Here is a 12,046-nt window from a genome sequence, read left to right on the forward strand (position 1 = left end):
GGCTTTTGCATGAGGAAGATAGGGTAGGGATGTACTGAAAGAAGTCCAGTGCAGGGCCACAGCTATGACTGAAAGACTGGAGCATCCAGCATAGGAAGAGATGCTGAGAGAGCTGGGGCTGTTCATCTTGGGGAAGAAAAAGTTTGAAGATTGGCAGGATATTAACTATTATGCGTGAATATCTGAGGGAGGGAGTGGAGAGAGCTGAACATTTCCCTGTAACGCCTTCTGAGAGGGCAAGAGCCTATGACGACACACTAAAAAACAGAAGATGTAATCTGAAATTAGAAAGCAAACTGGGGTTTTTTAGGTGTTTTTTTTTTTTTTTTTTGGTTTGGTTTGGTTGGGGTTTTGTTTGTTTGTTTGTTTGTGGTTTTTTTGGGGTTTTTTGGGTTTTTTTTTGTGAGGCAGATTGAACACTGGGACTGACTGTGTAGTTCTCATCTTTACACATAGTCAGAATTCAGCTGAACACAACTTTAGGTGACCTGCTGCAGCTGAGCCTGCTCTGAGCACACAAGTAGATGTTCTCAAGGGGCTCCTTTCAGCATCTTTCATTGTGTGTACACCAGCTCAGAAGTGCAGTGTGTTTATTTAAAAGAATTATCTTCATTTGGTATTCCCTACTTTTGACGCTTTATTTTAAAGTAACAGAAAGCCCTTTTTCTCTTGGTCCTGAGACCATCATTGTTTGATGCACTACTGCTGAGTCAGACTAATACCACCTTTTATAGCACAGACAGTGTCATCAAAGATCACAGATTGCTACAGTGTACTACAAATGGAAGGTTGAAAAGCTAGAAGAGAAGCATAAGTGTGCTATCCTGAAAAAAGTCCTTGAAAGATATCTTAAACACTGTCAAAGATGGAAATGTTGCATTCAAAGCTACTATTAAGTTATGAGATACAGTTGTTTTGGGTTGTTTCAATAAAATTGGGTAATAAAGTTGGTTTTACTTCACCAATGATTAATGAAATGAAAAATTGTTTGTGGACAAGTTTGTCATGAGCTAGTAACTTGCTCACCATCACTGATACAGTTCAGATAACTCTGATTGTTATGTTAGTGTGAAAACCCATTCAGCTTGAGTACCACCAGATTGAAATGTCATCATGACATTATCTTAGAGCTCTTGACATATTGAACTTCATATTAATTTTAAAATAGCCATAAAAAGAAACAATGATTCCCCAATAAATTCTATTGTATGATAATAATTTCTATCCTGTATCTGCTTACCTTTTTTATTTATTTCTCAGTTAAGGGGTCTTCTTTCTGTGAAAGGGAGTAAAATCTTTGCAAACTTCTGCTAAAATGCCAAGGAAAATGTTTCAAGAAAGACAACTTTGTAAAAGACATGATCTTAACAATAGATTACTCTTCCAGTGAGGAAGGGCCAGCCATAAAAAATTATCTCAGCATTAACTTTTTCCCAGGGGCATTAGTAGGTTGTCTTAGTCTAATAACATCTTTCTAAATAATGAGGAAACCTTGAAATGGTCTTGTTGCTTAGAAGAGGTTTTGAGGTTTCATCAAGGAGGCATCATACAAATGGTTGTCATTTTAATGTTTAATTTTCAAAATTTTTGGCTTAAAGTGGGCAAATAGTTTTCTAACTTTCATTGGGCACTGCAGAGAAGACATGGGAGAGATGTTGATGAGACAGTCAATATAGCTTCATATTAGGCTAGAAGCTGTGTGCACCTCAAGAGGTAACTGTGCCTTCTCTCCTAGAGCTTTGGGTGAATGTAATATGGACATAATCAGGCTGTCATACTGGGACATTTTTAATTTTCCAAAACCACAAAAGTTTTTGCCAGATGTGTTTTTCTGGAGTCAGGTAAATGGTAGATTGACTAAAATTCTAAAACTGAACTGTGCCAAAGATCCGAATAAGTCGTAAGCTAGAACAGCATTTTAAGTCATTTAATCAGTAAATCATCTAGTAGCTCAAGGGCACATAACGGCACTGCAGCTCTTTATCCAGCACCTGAAGTATTGCAAAGGCACTTGATTGGCCAACTTGTCTGCTTTTAAAGGTATAAGTACACTTTCAACATAAATGTGCATTTATGTAAGTCATTCTAAGGAGAGCAAGGAGTGTGTGTATAAAAATCAGCAGCAGCTTTGCGAGAGCATTACTGATTTGGAGACACATATGATGCATTCTGATTTTGCCCCAAATATTTCCTAATAAAAGTTTGCTAGGTCCATTTGGTAGATGCTGCACACTCTTCAAAACAGGAACAGAAATATCTGGTCTCTGGTTTAAAACAACCTCCCAGGATAGTGCTGTTTTGTTACATTCATGGCAACATTTTAATCCATTAGAAAAATGTTCACAAAAGATTTGGTAAATTTTTGATAAAATCTAAGTGCTGATGAGGCATTTCAGTTTTTTGATGTCTCTGCTTCTCAAGATGGTACTAGTTAAATATATACTTTACTTCTTTTTCATGTATTTGGCCAAGTGTACTATAGTGCGTTGCATAGATAAAAGCAAAGGGATGTATACCTTACTTACCAGAATTCTGTTTGTGTTGTAGTATCATTTCTAGTTGGCAACAAGATTTAATGTAAGTTTCTTCCTGTCAGAGATTTTGTGTCCTCTGAAGTGCTGGAACGCAAACCACATGCTTGGAGCCAGAACAGGAAGATAGACAAAAAATGCACACTTGAAAAAATATATGAGTTCCTGTTCTGCTGTATTTGTAGAGCCCAGCACTGTCCCAGTTTGCCCATCGTAGCAGGTGTGTAATAGATACCCTGTCATTATGTTAATTAGGGTTCCAAAACAAAAAGAATTTGTGTCTTGGTTTAAAGCAACTTGAAGGAGCACACTCTGGAATGAGCTGCCTCCCTTTATAGGTTGAACCAATCCCTTTCCACCCATAAATGATGACTACAAGTAGAAGTGAAAAGGTAAGTTTACCAACAACGAGTGCAGCAACAGTCAGGAAATAACAGCAAATACCCATCAGATACAAAACTGCTAAACCTCGCAGACTCCATAGAACAGAGAGACCCAAAATGCCAGGGACAGCCCCGCAGGATGACGCTCCACAGCCGAGTGCACAGTTCAAGGGACAAATGGAGAGGTGGTGCCAGTCTTCCCCCACCATCCCCCTGCGCTCTGCTCATCTCCAGCTGGAGCTTTGGCTGGTGCTACACGGATCAAGGGCTGGAAACTTGCGGAAGGACTCCCCCTTTCTCTCGGCAGGAGCAGTAAAGGCAAGGTGTCTGGACTGGGATGACTCTGTAGTCTTCTCTCCTGGAGCAGGGACCGATGGATCTGGACCAGATTGCTGGAGCGCAGCCACCCTACTCGATGCGGCAGTACAGGCGACATGTGTGGAATTCTCTTCCATGGAGCTCAAAACTGCCAACTGGAGACTCTCCAACACAAGGGGAAAAAACCAAACAAGAATCCCAAAAGGAAACAGCTCTACCTGGGCAAAGACCAGGAAGTGAGCGAGCCAAAACCCCCACGGCAAGAAGGGATGAGTTGCTTGTGACAGCCGACTTCAAAAGTGCCCGATAGCACCTCACACCACAGCTTCCTGGCTGCAGGTCAGAAAGAGACAGGAACAATTTTGGGCACAAATAGATCTGGAATATGACAACATTTTGGGTTACAGATGACAATTTGTGTAATCTAGAAGTTAGGATGATATGTAGGCTGTATTTTATATGTTTCTTTGTAGTCACAAAATCTTGAGGGTTCTGTTTCAAGGAGAAGTTGAGATTCACTTGTCAGTAACTAGAGTTCTTCAGAGGCATATGACATCACAAGGCATGATAAAACCACAAGGACTGGCAAATCTGAATATGCAGTCCTGGAGGCAACTCCAGAAAAATGCAGATAAGATAACCATTAATTTTAATACAAATAAGGTAAACATTAAATTTAAATCTTTCAGACTGCTGGTACAATGCATTATTGTCCTGCCATATTTCCTCTTTCTAATGTAAGGAAATGGATTTTATGTAAGGCACTGTTTATGCCTTATAAAATCACATTGTGTTTTCCCATATGTGTCTGATTTGTGACACTTAGGCTTGCTTTCCACAGAAGTTGGCACAACGGGTTTTTTTACATGGTTCAGTCTCTCCTTCCAGGCAGCAAGTGATAGGAAAAGAGAAGATGGCCTCATATTACACCAGGGTTGGTATGGATTGGATATTAGCAAAAATATTGTCACCAAGACACTGACAGGGATTGGAAGAGGCTGCTCAGGAAAGTGGTTGAGTCACCTTCCTGGGGGTATTTAAAAGACAAGTAGACACATAGCACTTGGGACATGGGTTAGTAGGAAACCTAGTGGTGCTGTGTTAGTGATTGGACTTGCTGATCTTAAAGGTCTTTTGCATCTTTAACAATTTGATGAATTCTATGGGGAGTAGCTATTTAAAAAACGATCATATGTGAACAATAGCGTTCATATGTGAACAAAGCATTATTACTTCTGATTATTGCTTTGTCAGTGTTCAGCAGCTGTTCTGAGTCAAATTGTCTCTGTGATATGTGAGGACAGAGCCATAAGAATGTGCATGTTTAATGGTAATTTGTCCTTTTATTTATTTATTCTATCACTTGTTCTGAATTGTAATTAGTACTGTATGACTTCAGTAAACAATTGGATTTTCTAAGTAACCAGGAATACCAGTAACTGATGTACAGTGTGTTTGTTTAAGAATTAATGTTTTGAAATATTCACATTTCCATGTCTCATGACTGATTGTCCTAGGGTGACGTTATGATGCTTGTATCCCCATTCATGTGTTCTGTTAATGTTGGATATTATGTTCTGTACCTTTAAGACTGGCTCTGAAGAGGGAAAGTTTTGTTTTGGTTTTCTTATCAGCCTGGACACAGAGACTGCAGCTTTTGCTTTTGCTGCTTTTGCTTTTCGCTTTGCTCTCTCTCGCTCTTGCTTGCTTCGCTTCTGCTTGCTTTTGCTCATTAGCTAGTTTAGCTAAACTGTCCAAATTTCATTCTGGACTGTTTCTCCTTTCCTTTTTCCACCCATTTCAAACCTGCTCCAGACTGGGACCTGGGAACACCGAGAGTTTGCACCTTGCAGCCTGCAGCAGCTGGCCCAGCGCCGAAGGGACTGAGAACTGAGTGACCACCCCCCAAGAGAGACTTTCTGAATTTGTCATCTTTTTCAGAGTGGTGCCATCCGGTATTGTTCATTTTGTGTGCTGGGGGGTGCTGTTTATGCCTATTAAATAAACAGGTTCTTTCCACTTCTCTCTGAGGAATCCTTCTTGAACCGGTTGGGCGGAGGGGCCGTGTGGGTTTGCTTACTGGAGGGGTCCTCCTTTGGAAATTCTCTACCAAATTTGCCCTAAACCAGGACACTGATACACATACAGCTATTGAATAATTGTATCGTTTTATTGTAGTCAATCATGTGATCATTTATGATAGTCAAAAAGTGTATTCTTTTTATTAGTGAATCATTCAGCTGGCTGCAGTGCTTTTCCATGCATCCCCTTCATGGTTCATATGAGTTTTTTCCTGTTACAAAGGAATTAAAGAACCAATTTGGCAATGTTGGTGGGAGCTGACCACTGCATTGAGCTTAGGAAACATGGGGACATCTGTTTCCACATCTAAGTTTTACATTGTTGCAGCTTTCTGCACTGTGTAGAGTGCATGTGGAGCATGGATAGGGTCTGCAATAAAGTTTCTATTTAGGTAAACTTATGAATTTCTTATATGCCAATTTTTCTGCAATAACCATGTGACTCACTATAAACGCATGATTACTTATGCTTTCCTTTAGTTGTATCACATTTTCACATGGCTTAGAACCTGCAAAAAGATTAGCAACTAATGCACAGAAAATGCTGTTCTTGTAGCAAATTATCTTGAAAAGTGCTGTAATATGTCAAGTTGTCCATCTGTCCCACTGCTCTGTCTGCAGCATTGCTAGTCAGAGGTGTGATTCAGTAGGAGCTTTTCGACTGTGTGTTTTCTGTTGTCAGATCTTCTCATGCTCTGCTGACATCCTTATTGGAGAACTAGAAATGTTAAAAGACTACATCCAAACCTATGCCCTTTAAAATCTTTAGTGTATGATTGTATTTATTGCCTTTTTGAATTTCTTGATACTGTTATTTCATGGCTACAAATCCAACAATTTCATCACTCTAAAAGAAGTACTTCCTTTTCCCTGTTTTCAAATCCATCTCATTAAATTTTCACTCATAATAAATGTCCTCCCTTTTGTTTTTTCAGGGTTTGGTGAACAGTTCTGCTGCCACCTTACCCAACTATAGTAGATATCACAGTTTTTCTTGTGAAGGTAAAGGAAGTGCTTCCTCTCATTAGTCATTTAGTTGTCCTTGTTTGAAATATAATACACACTTAGGGTACACTAAGAAACAGTATTATTGACAATATGTGCTCATGCTTTCAAATAATCTGATAAAAAGAGATACTACATGTATTATCTATAGAAAAAGACAGTGTATAAATATATAATCTAGTCATTGCTGTATTTTATGGAGCAGTATTTCTATAGATATTTCTATTGACGTTTTGAGAGAATTAGTGTGGAATAGGATATGATATCTATAGGATGTAGGTGCAGATACTGTTTCTGTCATAGAATATTTTAAAAAACATATTATTAGAAGAAACCATATCTCCAAGCTTAGATTTTTTTAGCATTGTTAAAGCAGTGAAACTAAGTACTAGAAAATACTTTGAGAACTAATTTAAGAGGTCATCTGCAATATGTTAAAAAAGTTTTTTGATATGTACGATAATACTTTGATGTGATATTTTTGACAAAAAAACAGTGCATATACATTGATGATTCCTGTACTAATCCTTTATTTTAACTCTAGTAAATTTCTAGAGAGGAAAAAACCCATTAAGTGACATAAGTATCTACAGTGCGTTTTTTGGATTGCACTTCACTGCGACTGATACTTTCTTATGCCATTGTGTGTCTTGAAACACCTAGGTTAATGATTTTTTTGAATAGGGCAGCAGCAGAGAAGCAGCTAAATTAATAATGTCAGACTTCAAAGGCTCTTGATCATTAAGTCACAGGTTGCCAGATTGTTTATTGTGACGTTTTCTGCTGTGACAATACTCGAATCACAGCAACTGCCACTGCTGATCTGGCCAGTCTTCCCTTGAGTTTAGATTGTTCCTTAGCTTCACACAAAGTTCCATTTCTTCCTGCAGGCTCTTTGTTGTCCCTTGCACCTCTTGTCTCGCTGCCCCTGTCTTAATCTCAGTGCGGCCCAAGCCCGTCTCAGAAAGCTTCCAAGCAGCAGCCAGAAGTGGATGAGGCTCCAAGGACTCTACAAATCCATTCTGCATTTCAGTGGCACAGAGAAGCACAGACAAGAAGGGACTTGCTGCAACAAATGTTCAGCTATTCCTGCTTTCATAAGGAGACATTGGTTGCCAAGTAGCCCAAAGGCCAGAGGAAACAAACCTCCTCCTCCTCTTATCTGCTCCTAAGTATTTCTCTTCCATCTTGGTGTGGGAAAAGAAAATAACAGGAAAGGGAGGATATGAAAAATAGGATGTTCCACTGGGGAAAAAGAAAAAGATTTAAGGTAAATTTATGGCCTGGTGAAGGCCTAAAGAAGGATCTGCAGATTAGATGCAAGGAGTTTGTGGTTAGGTAGTGGAAAGCAGAACCAGCAGAATGAGACAGAAAAAGGGAGATGCTGGGAGAAGTGAGAGATTTTGGCAGAACTAGGCAAAATAAGGAAAAGGAAAAAATGAAAAGAAAAATGCAAAAGGAGCTTAAAGCTTTTGTCTTTTCAAAATAAAACTTTTTTGAAAGAAAAGTGTAACTAATCTGAATGGGACTGGAGCAATTAGTAGATGGAGAAGTGCCAAATATAATGAAAAATAGAGAGGAAGAAGGAAAATGTAAAAATGAAAGGAAGTGGAAAAGGGGAGGGGGAACACCCTACATTACTTCCATTTTCCAATTCCTTTGTTTTGTCATATGTCCTTGGGAAATCAGTTTATTGTGATAAAAGAATTTATGTCTAACAATGGCATCTCCTCTGTGTTTACGCACTGATACTGTTACTGTGCTAGGGCTAGACCAGTGACCTCCAAAAGTTTTTGATCATGCACCTCTATCAGTAAGACCTTTTTAAGCATGTACCCATAATAGAGGCATATATATTTATTTATAAATTGTACACATGAACTATTCCATTAATGTATTATGTACATCTAAAAACATTTACCAAAACAGGAACTAAGATAATGTGAGATAAAGATGAAAAAAACAAACAGTATTTTGAAAATTTGCATTTTATTTTATTTTATTTTATTTTATTTTATTTTATTTTATTTTTTATTTTATTTATTAATGCTAGAACCCATATTTCTTCATTGCACTGTATTGTCTGGCATACATCCTGGGTTGTACATTTCCCTGCCACACACATAATTTGGAGAGCACTAGACTAGACACTAATGCAATGTCTAAAGCCTTGTGATGAGCTCTCTCCAAAGCTATTGCTTACATTTCTGATGGCCTTGGTGAGGAAGGTGAGGATGTGGCCTCCTTATCACAAGACACAGAGCTGCCTCAACTCTTCATAAGTGTTTTACAGTACTGCACAGAAATGGATTTAGAAATAGCTGGTTAGGACCAGTCAAAATCATTGACAAAAATAGTCATTCAGCCTGATGGCACCTGAATTTTCTATGTTGTATTGTCTTACATTTACCAGCTACAATGAAAAAAATTATGGTTTCCAAAAACAAAAGCACAACTTACTGAAAGCAGTGTCCATGACTTTAGAAGATTCTAGTCCAGTTACAGCCAAAGTAGACCTACAGCTATTTGATAAAGACATTAAGAATTCAATTTAGTCTTTTATATTTTCCTAAGTTTCTTCTCAAAGTAGGATCAGGAAATTGAGTTGTGGACATCCTTTTAATTAGACCTGCAATCATGCTTTCAGTTGCACAGAGAAGATTAGACCCACTTTTTCAAGCATAACTTGATTTATATATGTTGACTCTTGGTTTTCAAATATGTTTGACAGAACACATTTGAAATTAGTGTGACATTCAAAACTTCAATAATAAATTATACTGGGCTTTCTTGCAAAGGGTAAGCCCCAAAAAAGCCTTTGTTTTGCTGTTTTCCCATGTGCTTTCCTGTGGAAATTCATATAACAAAGGTTTTGGGAAGGTAAGAGCTGTAAGAATATAAGCATAGGCTTGTATTTAAAGAATATTTCTTTATATTTGTTTAACAACAGTTATACTTAATGTTTGTGTAATTCATTTTCTTATGTCTAGAAGCAGCAATTTGAAGCAGTAACAAAAGGCAAACACTGATAGTGAAATAAAACTATGATAAAACTATGGATTGTTTATAGGTATTTTCAGGCTAGTTTATATTTGAATGCTTTCTGACCTTCTTTGTGCCCTATGCTGACATAGACTTGAATTACCAAACATTACGATTAACATCCTAGCCTAATAAATCTTTGTTGCCAGCAGATTATCTAATGCAGTCTGCAGTTCAGTCAAAAGGCTGGGTTTAAATGCTCTAGAAATGTAGGAACTTATGCCAGCACAAAACCTGGCAAATTATATTAACCTCTTTAGTCAAACTTACACTTATATTTCAAATATGTAATTGGATTTTGGCATCAGAGGCGAGGTTTCTGACTTTATATGTTTCCTTGTAAGAGTCCATCAGTGCTATTGACTGGTCATGTCAATGGCTTAAGGACCAGAATGGAGAGATCTCAAAAAGGTGTGTTTAATCTCCCTATCCCTGACCTTTCTGCTGGGAATATTGGAAAAGTCAGTAATGATTACAAAACAGACACTGGTTTGCATTGACTTGGACTGAGAAGATTGCTTGTCTTCAGTATGCTTCCCCAAGGTGGTATCAGGCAATTCCTCTGTACTTTGTTTTCAACGCACTTTATAAACACAAATCCATCATTCTTTTAATCTGCTGGAGTGCTGGTTGAAGTTGACTCAAACATAAAAGGGTCTGTATCCTGTTGGGCCTCTGCTATCCTTTAAGTAGTATTTAATGGCTGTACTGTTTGTGAGACAATACTGGCAGAGTAGTAGGAAGACTCTACTGCATTGTGACCTAGATCATTATCAATCAGATAAACTTTAGAAAGAAAAAGAGCCCTACAGAGCTGGTTTTTAGATTTAGTTATAAATAGAATGCATTCTATAAAGTTTTGTATGAGATCTGTTTTACAGAGGATGTTTATGAGTCTTTTCAAAAAGGAAGGGACAGTAAACTCTTTAATATACTAATTAATATATTGAAAACTTATGTTGGGCCGCAAAAAGTCTTGAGTTTATCCTTCTCCTGTAATACAAACTAACCCAAGACTGGTCCTTTTAATTAACCTCCTGTGTTTTGAACTGTCAATGGACACAAAAGTTGTATTTCCAAGCTCCAACTTCAAAACAGAGGATAAAGTACTTCATTTTTAAAAGAAAGCTTAGTTTCTAATGTAACCATAGCATTCTAAAGAGAATAAGAGGGTATAGAGACTATAAGGCAGATGTTATTAAAATTCAAGATAATGGAAGGGTCATGAGAGCAGACAACATCAGATAAGCTTGAGTTTCCGCATTGATATATGGTTCTGCTCCTTGCAGAACCAATTTGAGATTCTGCAAGCTGGGTCTTGAGGATGTCAAGGACAGGTGCATGAGGTTGTAACCAGTGGGTACCTTGGTGTATATAACATGGAAGATAACAGCTTTGGCTTCTATCTGAGTTTAACCCATTTGTATTTCAGGAGAGATTAAAAAGAAAGATTAAAAATGTTTGTGTCAGCCAGACATCAAATGTAGCAGTCTGCTGCTCTAGATTTACCCAGTCCATATAAGATGCAGCTTTGTCATTGCTAGTGTTGAGAAGATCCTTAAGCCACAGAAAACTTTGTGCTAAAAGTTCTGTTTCTTCTAGTTACTGTGGAAAGTCTAGGAATCATCTTTTTCAGTGCAATCTTATTCCATAGCCATTTTCATACCCAAGAAAGCTGCATTCACCTAACAGTTCTATTCAGATCTTAAATACTTTCTAACTTGAGTTCTAGCTCAAGACTAGTCCAAAGAAAAGAACAAGCCTCCTGTCAAGTTTTGGGTGTTGTCAACTGCATATGAAAAAGTCAGCATTTTATTCACAAAAAAAAAAGAAAGAGAAAGGTTGTAACTGTCTGCTGTCCTCTTTGAGGGATCATTTGAAAACATGGCTAGTGAAAAGGACAGCATGTATGCTAGGATAAAATTAAATTCCTTAAAAGGGAGGAAGAAATTCCATTTGACTGGCAAGCAATTCCAGTTAGCAAGGAAGTATGTGTTCCACTCCAGGTTTGAATTGGAATATAGCATTAACCAACAGTTGTGAGGAGTTATTAGCCACACTAACATTTCTTTTTCCAATTAGTAATAAAGTGTTTACTAATATTTCCCTTTAAAATGTGGTACTCAGTTTCAGGATTAGCACCCATGAGACATACAGGAGCCATTCACATCTCATGCCTTTCGTTATACCAGTCAGCAATCTGTTATTAAGTTGATACTCATATTTTGAAACTTAATTGTGCAGCTGCAGGCATTCCGAGACAGATATTAAGATTCTTTGAATATATTTTTATAGTATCTTGCAAGAAACTAGGACACTGGATCATAAATACATCAGATAAAATTGGATTCCGTTTTGGGGATATGAGAGATAAATAGTAAATCAAAGTTTAAACTCTGAAGACCAAACAAACCCATGTACTTAAAAAAGTAGAGTCATTACTACTGAATAATCCTTTAGATATGTATTTAGCAACATATTTGTGAGTATTTGCTACACAAGATTGATGGATCAGGTAATACTGCTTCAAATTCAAAAATATTCTATGAGAAGAGGTCCTAAATAACAGCATGCAAAGAGATTTGTGTCTATATATGTCTGATTTTAATTCATTATCTGCACATGAAGTCAACACTTTGAAAAGTGGAATAAGTTTTAAAAATTAATGTGATTTCTGTACACTCTG

The sequence above is a fragment of the Agelaius tricolor genome, unplaced genomic scaffold, assembly GCF_023055355.1.
Source record: "Agelaius tricolor isolate 1412-34295 unplaced genomic scaffold, bAgeTri1.0.p SCAF_27, whole genome shotgun sequence".
In the NCBI taxonomy this organism is placed as follows: domain Eukaryota; kingdom Metazoa; phylum Chordata; class Aves; order Passeriformes; family Icteridae; genus Agelaius; species Agelaius tricolor.